We start from the raw sequence: 14,111 nt of genomic DNA, 5'->3' as shown, positions 1-14,111 counted from the left end.
CTTCATCCGTGTTGCTGCAAAGGTCATGATTTCCTTCTTTTTATGTCAGCTTGTCCTTCTGAAAAAGATGAGAAAGGGTATTCTGGAGAGAACACCGAGTGTGTGGCTGGACCAGGCTTTGATATAGAAATTATGAGTGTGACTCATGGATCCGGTCAGTAATCTCAGCAGAAATGCTGTCAGCTTGAACTGAAGGGGACAAAGGCAGAATGAAATGAAATAACTCTGTCCAACTTCTGGGCTTCCTACAGGACAGGCCAATAGAGCTACCTGGCTACAAACATGCATTATTTTTCAAGAAGGGGAAGAATAACCCTGCAGGTGATTCAGAGATTAGTAGAACTACCACTGCTACCATGAGCCCAGAGGGCAGAGGCCGGGGGACACAGTTGTCTTCTCCTTGGTTCTAGTAGAAAGGTTACCTCCTTGGTTTTAATGGGCCAGGTTGCTGCCTCCAGGTTGAGAGGCTGAGGCCATCACTCTGGTGGGCCCAGAAGCTGGCAATGCCAGCCTTGTGGGTCTGGAGGATTGAGACTGGGGCCAAGGAGGATTTTCCTTGAGTTTTAACATCTAATAAAATTTGCCTTGGTTTTAGACCTAGTTGGGACCCCTTTTTTTCTTTCTGATTTTTCCCTTTTGGAATGGAGATGTTTATTCTATGCCCATCGCACCATTGTATTTTGGAAGCAGATAACTTGTCTGGTTTTACAGGTTTACAGCTGAAGGGGAATTTTGCCGTGTGATGAATCATATCTCCAGTCTCACCCATACCTAATTTAGATGATATTTAGGTGAGATTTGGGACTTCAAGTTGATGCTGGAAAGTCTTAGCTACTCTTGGTGCTGTTAAGATGGGGTGAATGCATTTTGCATACAGAAAAACGTGAATTTCAGGGGCCAGAGGGCAGATTGTTATGGATTTAATTGTGGCCCTTCCCAAATTTATATGTTGAAGTCCTAACCTGTGCTACCTCAGAGTGTGACTGCATTTGGAGATGAGGCCTTTAAAGAGATAATTAAGGTAAAATGAGGTAATACGTGTGGGTGGACTCTAATCCAATATGACTTGTGTTCTTATAAGAAGAGGAGGCTGGGACACAGACAATACACAGACTGAGAGGTGCCCTGTGAAGGCACAGTGAGAAGGTGGCCATCTGTAAGCCAAGGAGAGAGGCCTCAGGAGAAATCAAACCTGCCAACACCTTGATCTTAGACTTCCATCCTCCAGAGCTGTGAGAAAATAAATTTCTGTTGTTTAAGCCCTGCAGTCTGTGGTATTTTGCCCTAGCAAAGTAACACAACCAGTTAGAAAATACAGTGGAAAACTATTATTTAAAATAGCCACTAGTTCTATGTTGTCAGATCAAATCTCTTGAGAGCAGAGAGCATTGCTTCTTTAATACAGGGCCTCACATGGTCAGTTAGGCCCTGCAGCTACTGTGAATGCCCACATTTTTATGAAAATAATCCATCAGCTTTTGATTTTTGCTCCTCTCCTGAGAGAGGCTCCTCTGAGGGTCTCCCACGTTCCCATTGTCATCCCAAAGCTGTTGTGCTTTGGGAACTGCTGCTCCACATGTACTTTCTGGAAGATAGCTTTGCCTCACATTTGCAAAGCTAAAAGGTTCATATGGGGTTTTTCTCAGTGCAAAGAATAAAGCTAACCCAAGGGAGTAATGAAATCTCAGCATTTCAAGAGAAGGTGGGAATGGGGAAGAAAAAAAAAGCAACAACAAAGAGTTTGCTTTAGGAATGCAAGCAGTTCCTTCATCAATAGGCATTTCATACACACTGGTATTCAGGTTTCAGATTGGCATCTGGTCATTTTTGCAGCAGGTACCTCATGGCCTGATGAGCTGTGCAATGAACTGAACGAATCCCAATTCCCAGACTCCAGTGTGCAAAAATACAATACAGCATTTCTTTATTTTCTATGAAAGGAAGACAAAATCCAAAGATTGAAAAAGCAAGCAGGCACTGAGCTTATTTACTTGCCAGACAAGGGAACTCACGTGAGTGAAGAATTTACCAAGTAGCTCCCTGGAGAGAAAAAGTCAGAGGTTTTTATTGCTAGGAAGGGGAGTTTGGTGGTAGCCCTATGAATTAACATTGACAGTTTCCAACTGCCTGGAGACAAATAATTACATAAGGTTGCATCTTGGTTAAAACAAGTTCAATTCTTCATTGGTCAGAAAGGAGTCTTTAATTAGGTCCAGCAAGGCTCTGGCAATAGCAGGTAGTTTAAGGGTCTTACTTGTGTTAAACAAAATGATGGAAGGCCATCGACTTAGAGCTCATGTACCAGGCCTGAACAGACTGGACCAAACCAGCATGGAATCACACATAGTAAATACTACATAATCAGCCAGAAACTTTAGCAAGCAGATAGATCTCAAAACAGACAATTTTTTTTCTCCTGGAAACAGGAGATTCCATCATCATAAGAAAGTCTCCTCTGCTCTAAAAGTAACCTGAAGTAGTCTAATGTTAACCAATCATTTTTTTTCTATTGTTCTGTTTCCTTTGTAAAAATTAAATTGGTTTAATTTTAAATTCAGAGAGTACAAGTCATGTTTGTTACATAGTTATATTGCATAATGCTGGAGTTCAGGCTTCTACTGCATCCATCACTCAAATAGTAAATACCGTACCTGATAGGTAGTTTTTCAGCCCTCGTCCCCTTTCTTCTCTGTCCTCTTTCGGAATCCCCAGTGTCTACTGTTTACATATTTATGCCAGTGTGTACTCAATGCTTAGCTCTCATTTATAAGTGAGAACGTGCGTGATTGGTTGTCTATTGCTGCATTAATTTGCCTAGGATAATGACCTTCACCTGTGTCTATGTTGCTACAAAGGACATAATTTCATTCTTTTTTATGGCTGCATAGTATTCCATGGTGTATAGGTACTCCATTTTCTTTATTCAATCCATCTTTGATGGTCACCTAGGTTGAGTCCATGACTTTGCTATTATGAATAGTGCTGTGATGAACACACGATTGCATGTGTCTTTTTGGTAGAATGATTTCTTTTCCCTTGGGTTGATACTTAGTAATGGGATTGCTGGGCCAAATGGTAGTTCTAATTTTAGTTCTTTGGTAAATCTCCAAACTGCTTTTTACAGGTTGAACTAATTTACATCCTCTCCAATATTGTATAAGCATTACATTTTAGCTTCAGCTTCTCCAACATCTGTTATTGTTTGGCTTCCTAATAATTGCCATTCAAACTGGTGTGAGATGGTATGTTGGGCTGTTTTGCATTGTTATTAAAAAAAAAAAAAACCTGAGACTGGTTTACTTACAAAGAAAAGAGGTTTAATTGGTTCATGGTTCTGCAGGCTGGACGGGAATCATGGTGCGAGCACGTGCTCAGATTCTGGGAGCCCTCAGAAGCTTTTAACTCATGAGGGAAGACAAAGTGGAAGCAAGCATGTCACATGGAAAAATTAGGAAGAAGACAGGGGGATGCCACACACTTTTAAACCATCGGATCTTATGAGAACTCACTATGGTAAGAAAACATGAATCTGTGAAGAATCTTCCCCTGCTACTCAGACACCCCCACCAGTCCCCACCTCCAGCATTAAGAATTACATTTTAACATAAGATTTGGGCAGGGACAAATATCCAAAGTATGTCAGATGGTATCTTATTGGGGTTTTAATTGTCATATTTCTGGTGATTTATGTTGAGCATTTTTTCATGTTTTTTGGCCACTTGTATGCCAACAAACATACATATGTATTCTTTTGATAAATGTCTATAACCACTTTTTAATGAGGTTATTTGGTTTTTGCTTGTTGATTTAGGTTCCTTATAGAATCTGGATATTAGTTCTTTGTCAGATGCACAGTTTGCAAATATGTTCTCCCATTCTGTAGGTTGTCTATTAACAATGTTGATCATTTCTTTTGCCATGCAGAAGCTCTTTGGTTTGATTAAGTCACACTTGCCAATTTTTGTTTTGGTTGCATTTGCCTTTGAGGTCTTTGTCATAAATTCTTCACCTGAGCCAATGTTCAGGAGAGTTTTTTCTAGATTTTCCTCTAGGATTTTTATAGTTTGAGGTTTATAGTTAAGTCTTTAAACCTTCTTGAGTTAATTTTTGCATATGGTGAAAGGTAGGGGTCTACTTTAATTCTTTTGCATATGGCTAGCCAGTTTTCCCAGCACTACTAATTGAATCTTTCCCCATTGCTTATTTTTGTTGAGGTTGTTGAAGATCTGTTGTTGTCAGTGTGCAGCTTTATTTTTGGGTTCTCTGTTCTGTTTCATTGATCTGTGTCTCTCTCTCTCTCTCTCTGTGTGTGTGTGTGTGTGTGTGTGTGTGTGTGCATGCGTGTTTGTTTGTTTGTGTGTGTTTTAATCAATACCATGCTATTTGTGTTAGAATAGCCTTATATAATCGTTTGAAGTTAGGTAATGCTATGCCTCTGGATTTGTTTTCTTTAGTTTGGATTGCTTTGGATATTTGGGTTCTCTTTCAGTTTCACATGAATTTTAGAATAGTTGTTTTTTTAATTCTGTGAAAAAATGACATTGGCAATTTAATAGGTGTTACACTGAATCTGAGGATTGCTTTGGGCAGTATGGCCATCAATTTTAATGATATTGATTCTTCCAATCCATGAACATGGAATATTTTGCCATTTGTTTGTTTCATCTATGATTACTTTCAGCAGTTTTTTGTAGTTGTTGTGGAGATCATTTACTTTCTTGGTTAGATGTATTTCTAAGTATTTTATTTTTGTGTGGCTATTGTAAATGAGATTGCAGTCTTGAATTGGTCCCCAGCTTTAACATTATTGGTATATAGAGATGCTACTGATTTTTGTGTACTGATTTTGTATCCTGAAGCTTTCTTGGCATCATTTAGCAGGTCTGATTCTTTTGGAGGAATCTTTAGTGTTTTCTAGGTGTACAGTGATAATTTGACTTCCTATTTTCCTATTTGGATGCCTTTTATTTCCTTCTATTACCCGATCACTCTCTGGCTAGCACTTCTGATACTATGTTGAATAAGAGTGGTGAGAGTGGACATCTTTGTCTTGTTCTAGTTCTTAGGTGAAATGCTTCCAATTTTTCCCCTTTCAGTATTATGCTAGCCATGGGTTTGTCACAGATGGCCCTTAGGATTTTTAGGTGTGTTCCTTCAATGTGTAGTTTCTTGAGGCTTTTTATCATGAAGACATGTTGGATTTTATCTAATGATTTTTCTGCATTCTACTGCGATAATCATGTTTTTTTGTTTTCAATTCTGAGTATGTAGTGAATCACATTTATTTATTTGTGTATGGTAAACCATCCTTGCATCCAGTAATAAATCTCACTTGATCACGGTGATTTATAATTTTGATATGCCATAGGATTCAGTTTGCTACTATTTTTTGAGGATTTTTGCACCTGTATTCATCAGGGATATGGACCTGTAGTTTGTTTGTTGTATCCTTGGCAGATTTTAGTACCAGATCATGCAGATTTCATAGAATGAGGGAAAAACTCCTCCTTGAGTTTTTGGAATAGTTCAGTGGAATTGCTATCAGTTCTCTTTTGTACATCTGGTAGAATTTGGCTGTGAATCTGTCTGGTCCATGCCTTTTTTGTTTGACAGTTTTTAAATTACTGATTCAATTTTATAACTCATTATTGGTCTGTCCAGGTTTGGAAATTCCTTCTGATTCAATCCTGTGTGTTTCCAGGAATTCGTCCATTTCTTCTAGGTTTTCTAGTTTGTATGCATACAGATATTCTTAGCAGTCTCTGAGGATCTTTTGTATTTCTGTGGTATCAATTGTAATGTCACCTTTGTAACTTCTGATTATGTTTATTTAGATATTCTCTCTTTGTTCCTTTGTTTATCGAGCTGTCTATCAATCTTTTTTACCCTTTCAAAGAATCAAGTTTCCATTTGGTTGATCCTCTGCATATTTTTTTAAATCACAATTGCATTTTTTTCTACTCTGATTTTAGTTATTTCTTTTTCTTCTGCTAGCTTTGGATTAAGTATATTTTATTTTATTTTAGTTCCATTAGTGGAAATATCAGGCTTTAATTTCAGATCATTCTATCTTTCCAGTGTAAGAATTTAGCACTACAAGCTTTCCTCTTAACACTACCTTTGCTGTATCCCAGAGGTTTTTGTATGTTGTGTCTCTGTTTTCATTTGTTTCAAATTATTTTTTTATTTCTGCTTTAATTTTGATGTTTACTCAAAATTCATTCAGCAGCAAGTTGTTCAGTTTCTATGTATTCGTGTTTCTAAGAGTTCCTCTTGTTATTGATTTCTCATTTTATTCCACTGTGGTCTGTAAAGATGCTTGGTATCGTTTTAATTTTTTTAAAATTTATTGAGACTTTCTTTGTGTCAGAGCATATGGTCAATTTTATAGAATTTTTCATGCACACATAAGAAGAATGTATATGATGTGGTTGTCTGTTGGAGTAGTCTGTAGATGTCTATTAGGTCCACTTAGTCAAGTGTCCCATTTAAGTCCAGAATTTCTTTGTTAGCCTTGATGATCTCTCTGACAGAGCAGGAGCCCTATCATCTCAGACAAATGCCACCGCTTTAAGTTCCAGCTCCCCTTCTAGTCTCATGCATTTCAAGGAAATAATTTCCCTTCTAACTGCAAGCAGCCAAAAAGAGCAGACAATAAAACACAGATAAGACAGCTCGGGCACAGAGGGAGGTGGAGGGAAAGTCTCTTGGGTAACTGCCAAACTTCACCCTCATACAACAGGCCCCAGTAAAACAGTGGGCCTTAATAAGCGCATTCCTTTTCTTTCAGGTGCTTTCATTTTGATGTTTACTCAAAACTCATTCAGCAGCAAGTTGTTTAGTTTCTATGTATTTGTGTTTCTAAGAGTTCCTCTTGTTATTGATTTCTAATTTTATTCTACTGTGGTCTGTAAAGATGCTTGGCATAGGGAAGCTAAAAGCAAATTCGGAGGGATATGGCTGCAGCTGCAGGAAGATGTATGAGAACAGACACACAACTCTCCCTCCTAGATAAGCACAACATAGAGACACAGAATCAGTCTAAGCCTATGGTAAACTCTCCTGCCCTGAATCCTTAAAAACTCTTAGTCCTTAATAAGAACATGTGGCTCTGACCTAACTTGGCCAGAAGGCCCTTTTCAGGTTTGTTTTCTAAAATAAACCTGTCCTTGACTGTTGAGCCACCTTTCATGTTTCTTTCCTCTTTCTTTAATTCTTACACTCTCTAATGCTGAAAACCAACAAAGAGATTCTGGACTTAAATAGTAATGCTGTCAGTGGGGTATTAAAGTCTCCTACTATTATTGTATGGCTGCCTATATCTTATATCTAGTAGCAACTTTTTATACATCTCAGTGATCTGGAGTTGGGCACATAAATCTTTAAGATAGATAAATCTATTGAATTGAAACCTTTATCGTTATACAATGTCCTTCTTTGTCCTTTTTTACTGTTGTTTTTTTAAAGCTTGTTTTATCTAACCCAAGAATAGTGATCTCTTCTCCTTTGTGTTTTCAATTTGTGTGATTGATCTTTCTCTATCCCTTTATTCTGAGCCGATGGGTGTCATTACATGTGAGCTGGGTCTCTTAAAGACAATAGATTTGGCTTTGTTTTTGTTTGTTTGTTTGTTTGTTTTTTTCTAATCCAACTTGCCACTCTATGAATTTTAGGTGGAGCATTTAGGCTGTTTACATTCACAGTTAATATTGATATGAGAGGTTTTGTTCCTGTCATAGTTGCTGTTAGCCAGTTGCTTTGCAGTCTGTATTGCATAGTTGCTCTATAGTGTCTATGGGCTTTGTACTCATATGTGCATTTGTGTTAGCAAGTACCATTATTTTGTTCCCAGGTTTAGCATTTCTTGTAGGGTCAGTCTGGAGGTAATAACTTCTCTTAGCATTTGCTTCTCTGTGAAAAACTTTATTTCTCCTTTGTTTCTGAAGCTTACTTCAGTGGGGTATGAATTTCTTGGCTGGCATTTTTTTTTTCCTTAAGAAAGCTAAAAATTGATTTCCAATTGCTTCTGGCTTGAAAGGCTTCTGTTGAGTAGTCCACTGTTAGTCTGATGGGATTCCCTTTATAGGTAATTTGACCCTTTTCTCCAACTGTCATTACAATTTTTTTTCTCCTTCATTTACCTTGTGTAGTATATTAGGTCATTTTACATTGTGATAAAGAAATATCTGAGACCAATTAATTTATAATGAAAAGAGGTTTAATTTTCTCACAGTTCTGTAGGCTGAGCCAGCATGGTGCTGGCATCTGCTCAACTTCTGGGAGAGGGCTCAGGGAGCTTTTACTCATGTTAGAAGTGGGAGCAGGCATGTCACATGGTGAAAGTGGGGCCAAAAGAGAGCAAAGGGGAAGATACAACACACTTTTAAAAAACCAGCTCTTGTGTGAATTCACTCATTATTATGAGGATAGCACCAAAGGTATGGTGCAAAAGCATTATGCAAAATATTCCCCAATGATCCAATCACCTCCCAACAAGCCTCAGCACATGGGAATACATTTCTACATGAGATTTGGAAAGGACAACCAATACTACATCAGATGCTCTAATAACTATGTGCCTTGGGGATGGTTATTTTGTATAGTATCTCATAGGAATTCTATAAATTTCTTGTATCTGTATGTCTACCTCTCTAGCAAGACTAGAAACATTTTTCTGAATTACACCCTCAAGTATGTTTTGCAAGTCATCTTTTCTTATTCTCTACTAGAAATGCCAAAAGTCATAGATTAAGTCTTTTTCTTCCTCTTGGTCTAGTCTATTTAAAAAACCTTCAACTGTATTTTGGAATTCCTGTAGTGAATATTTGAATTCCAGTAGTTTTGTTTGGTTCTTACTTAATATAGTGACATCATTCTTAACTGGCTTTTTTCCTGCAAGGTCTTGAGAATATATCATCTTACTTCTTTCTGGCCTACAAGGGTTCTGCTCAAAAATCTGTTGATTATGTCGCTGGGGTTCCATTGTACATAACAATTTGCATTTCTCTTGCTGATTTCAAGACTGTTTGTTTTTATCTTTTGACAGTTTTAACTTTCTTCTGGACTTAAGCTATATAAGTGACTAAATGGACCTAATAGATATCTACAGACTATCCCAACCAACAAACACAAAGAATAAACATTCTTCTCATCTGCACATGGAACATTTTTTAAGATTGATCACATGTTCTGTCATAAAGCTATGTTAAAGTCTCCTACTATTATTGTATTATATTATATATCTCCACATACACAAACTCTATAGTTTTACTCCTCTTCCTCCCATGTTTTATACTTTTGATTTATAATTTACATCTTTTCATAATTGGTATCTCTTAATTATAGTAGCTTTAGTCATTTTTAATAGTTTTGAGTTTTAACCTTTACACTAAGGTTAGAGGTTATACCCTTTATGTATGTGTTATACCCTTTAACCTTAGGCAATGGGTAGGTCAATTTAGAATATATTAAAACAATAAAGGTTAAAGATATAGCATATACTAAATTGTTTTAACATATACTAAATTGACTTACCTGTTGCCATCACAGTATTAGAGTATCTTGGATTTGAAAATATTCTTACTTTTATTGATAAGATTTATACTTTCATATGTTTTCATGCTACTATTTAGCATCCCCTTCTTCCATCCTGAAAAACTCCCTTTGGAATTTTTTAAATGCATGTCTAGTGGTGATAAACTAAGCTTTTGCTTGTCTGTGTGACAGTCTTTTTCATTCTTCATTTTTGAGAGACAGAATTGTTGGGTACAGTATTCTTAGTTGGATTCCTTCCCCCACTGCCGCCCCGCCTCACAAAGTTTTGAAAATGTCATCTTACTCCTTTTTGGCCTGCAAGGTTTCTGCTGAAAAATATGTTGATAATGTCATTGGGATTCCTTTGTACATAATAATTTGCTTTTTCCTTGCTGCTTTCAGAACTCTCTGTCTTTAACTTTTGACAATTTGATTATGATGTTTCTCAGTGTATTAATCTTACTTGGCATCTTTGAGCTTACTAAATCAGGATTTCTATTTCCTTCTAAAAGCTTGAGAATCTTCCAATTTACTGTTCTTTCTCTTTTTCTGGAATATAGATAATGCATATAATGTTCAGTTGATGGTATTCTATTAGTCTCTTAAAGTAGCTTAATTATTTTTCATTATTTTCTATTTTTGCTCATCAAACTGGGTGACTTTCTCTCTCTCTCTCTCTCTCTCTCTCTCTCTCTCTCTCTCTCTCTCTTCCTTTTTGATTTAAACAATGGAGATTTATTTTCTCACTGTTGTGGAGGCTAAATAAAGTCCAAATCAAGGTGTCACCAGAGTCAGTACCTGGTGAGGGCTATTAAATAAAAATTATAGGAGGCAGTTGTTTTGGAATAAGATCCTACACCAAACCCCAACAGACCAGACTAAAAATCACAATGGAGTCACTCAGGCTGAAGTTTAACATCACTAAACTAAAACTAACTTGTTACCTGACATTCTGAGAAATCAGAAGCTTTCATTTCCACTGAGCATTAGCAAGGCACCTTGCCCCTACCTCCAAGGTATCAAAGGAGATTGAATGAGAAACTTGGATCTTTATGTCCCCCTGGCAGTAAAGAGGTGGCACTCCCCTTCTTCCATCAGCATAGTATCTGAGGAAGCCTCCTAAAAGATAGAAAGAGATAATAGCCAGTTTCTCAAACAGGCCAGTTTGAATCTTCAATCAGCATGATAATAAAGTTCCTTCTGTTTTAACCCTTAACCTGAAGTAACCTTAAGAATACTTGAACAGTTTTTGTTCTATTTTTCTGCCTTAAAAGGAAAGTAACTTTGACCAAAATACTTTCTATTCTTTATTTCTGCTTTCTTCTGTCCTTCTCTGTCTATAAAACTAACCCCTTTTGCTCAGCTCATTGGAGCACTAATTCTATTTTATAAAATGAAGTGTTGCCTGATTCCAGAATAACAAGTAAAGCCAGTTGAAATGTTTACATTTATTGTAATTTTATCCTTAACAGATCTCTCTCCTTAGGTTGCAGATGACTGCCTTCTTGCTGTGTTCTCACGTGGCCTTTCCTTGGTACATGCACTGAGGAGAAAGCAATCTCTTTTCTTTTTCTTGTAAAGCCACCATTCCTATAAGATTAGGACTATAATTGTATAACCTTATTTAACCTTAAGTATCTTCATAAAGCCCTATTTCCAAACACAACAACTTTGGGCTTTAACTTGTAAATGTTGGAGGAGGGTACACAATTCAGTACATAGCAAGCTGTAAACAAATATTTATATGCAAATACTAATTTTATTTTTTTAAATTCAACTTTTATTTTAAGTTCAGAGGTACATGTGCAGGTTTGTTATATAGGCAAACTCGTGTCATGGGGGTTTGTTTTGCAGATTATTTTGTCACCCAGGTATTAAGCCTAGTACCAATCTTTACTTTTTCTGCTTCTCTCACTCCTCCAACTCTTCACCCTCCAGTAGGCTCCAGTGAGGGTTGTTCCCCTCTATGTGTCCATGTGTTCTCATCATTTAACATGTGGTATTTGTTTGTCTGTTTCTGCATTAGTTTGATAATGATAATGGTCTCCAGCTTCATCCATGTTTCTGCAAAGGATATGATCTCATTTGTTTTTATAGCTGCATAGTATTCCATGGTATATATTTACCACATTTTCTTTATCCAGTGTATCATTGGTGGGCATTTAGGTTGATTCCATGTCTTTGCTATTGTGAATACTACTGCAATGAACATACACATGCATGTGTTTTTAGAATAGAATGACTTATATTCCTTTGTGTATGTACCTAGTAATGGGATTTATGGGTCAAATGGTATTTCTGTTTCTGGCAAGCTTGATAACTTTCAATGATCTATCTTTGAGTTTCCTGAGTCTTTCTTCTGTTTGATGTAGCCTACTGTTGAACCCCTCTGTTAGATTTTTTCGTTCAGTTAGAGCATTTTTCAGTTCTATAATTTCTGTTTGGTGAAATTTTTAAAACACTTTTCTCTCTGTTGAAATTTTCAGTTTTGTTCCTGAATTGGTCTCCTGATCAGTGAGCATCTTTATGACCTTTATTCTAAATTCCCTGTCAGGTAAATTGCATATCTCCACATCACTTGGGTACAGTTTTGGAGATTTATTTTGTTCCTTAATTGGAATATATATCTCTTTTTTTTAATCATTTTCTTTGTCCTTGTTTATTGGTTTCTGCACATTAGATGAGACAACTACCTCTCCCAATCTAGTCAGCTATAATTTTAATTTTGTGTCTACTGATTCCTCCTGGAGTTTGTCCACATGATGAGCGTCCCACTATTACTGCTTCCACCTGAGACTACATCCTCAACCTCCTACCTCTTGAAGTAGAAGAAATTAGACATATGCAAGTCTCTCTAGACCACAGGAAAAACTGGTAATTTTATGCAGGTGCATAAGCATTTCCAGGAACCTTATCTCCCAGAAGCAATGCAGAGAAGAGGCTTTAAATTGCAGCTATCTGTCACTTCCTGGAATGGGTTTACGCACACTGTTCCGATGGCTACTTGGTGTCCTGGTTTTTACATGCTCTGGGGAGAAAGGAGACAGACAAATATCCTACTGGTAGACTGAAAAGCAGGTTGGTTCTTTCCAGGCTTTCTCTTCTAACTAACTCAAGTGATAAATCTAGGTCTATTAATCCTACCTGAAGAGAGTTTGTCTACTCTTTCCACTCTTAGGACTGCATCCTAAACCTTCCAACTCTGGGAGTAGAGGTGACTAGGAATATGCAAGTCTCTCTAAGCCACAGGAAAAAGCAGTTTTATATGAGCCTGCATGCACTTCCATGGACTTCATACTGCCACTTTATACTGTGGAAGGAGTGTGGAGAAGAATCTCTAAAAATGCACCTCCATGTTTCTTCCCAGAAGAGATTTATGCCATGCATTGGGTGGTGCAACTTTTATATCAACCACAATTGACTGAATCCTAAATACCTTCTAGCTCAAAGAACAGAAGAAGTCATGTGTGAGTCTCTCTAGATTATAGAACAAAGAGGTGGTTTTCAATGGGCATCTAAGTACTTCCAGGGGCTACAACCTCTGGGTGCAGTGCAGAAAAAAATACTGGAATGTACAGCTCCCATTTTCCCTCCAGAAGGATTTTCCTGCACATTCTTTCCATGACTCTTGGGCAGCCTTGCTTCTAATGAGCTTGCACTGGTGAGCAAATAGTAGCCTTCCAGTAATCTGAGCCACAGCTTGGCCCTTCCTGAGCCTTTCTTCCAGCTCACCCCCGTAATAAATATAGGTCTATTCATTTTCCTAGAAGGAGGTAGTTCACACACCAAGAGCCACCACTTACATAGCTCCCACCAAATGCATTGTCTTCTTAATGATCTGGCTCTAAGAATCAGTGCGGCTTTCCATTCCTGAATGTCCCTAGGCCATAGAAAACAAATACACATGCACACTTGGCTTCACCTTGAAAACAGAAGAACTGGAATACACATCCAACACTCCACCTTCCAACTTACATCTAGAAGGTTTAGTTTCTACCTTACTTTTCTCGGAGTTCTAACAAGACAGGCCACATCCTACTCTCCAGAGGGCCACCAAAACAGAGACATAGGTTTAGACAAACACAAAGAGTTAAGAGGCACCTTAAAAATCTCTGGCCAAATTAATGGGTGAGATTCTTCTTCACTCATTTAGATTTCATTTGAGAAAAGGTAATATTGCATAATAAGGGCAGAAGTCTTCAACCTGGAAGTTAAATTAGATATTTCTGAATCTCTTTGAACACATTTTTGCCTTTCCATTATGTGCTATATATAGTCAAGAACAAAACAATTGATTTGGGTTTCAGGATACTCATTGTGAATATAATTTACTTGACTCATTCGTACACAACTGTATCATGGTAGTTGAGCCATATTTTCATCTGTTTTTTTTTTTGTTTGTTTTCATTTTTGGTTTTTGCCGCTACATCCTCCAGTCAGGTTATCTTGGTCAGAATGTGAGAAAATTGGGCCTGCCTAGGAGCACCAGTGGTCACCTGTCATTGCAACAAGATAGCAGCAGAGCTGAACAAGGCCAATCAGTAAGAAAGATGACAAGCTTTCAAATATTGATATAT

Source organism: Saimiri boliviensis, chromosome 13 (genome assembly GCF_048565385.1).
Source record: "Saimiri boliviensis isolate mSaiBol1 chromosome 13, mSaiBol1.pri, whole genome shotgun sequence".
Lineage (NCBI taxonomy): Eukaryota > Metazoa > Chordata > Mammalia > Primates > Cebidae > Saimiri > Saimiri boliviensis.
The sequence above is the reverse complement of the archived record's forward strand: the minus strand, read 5'-3'. Positions refer to the sequence as shown.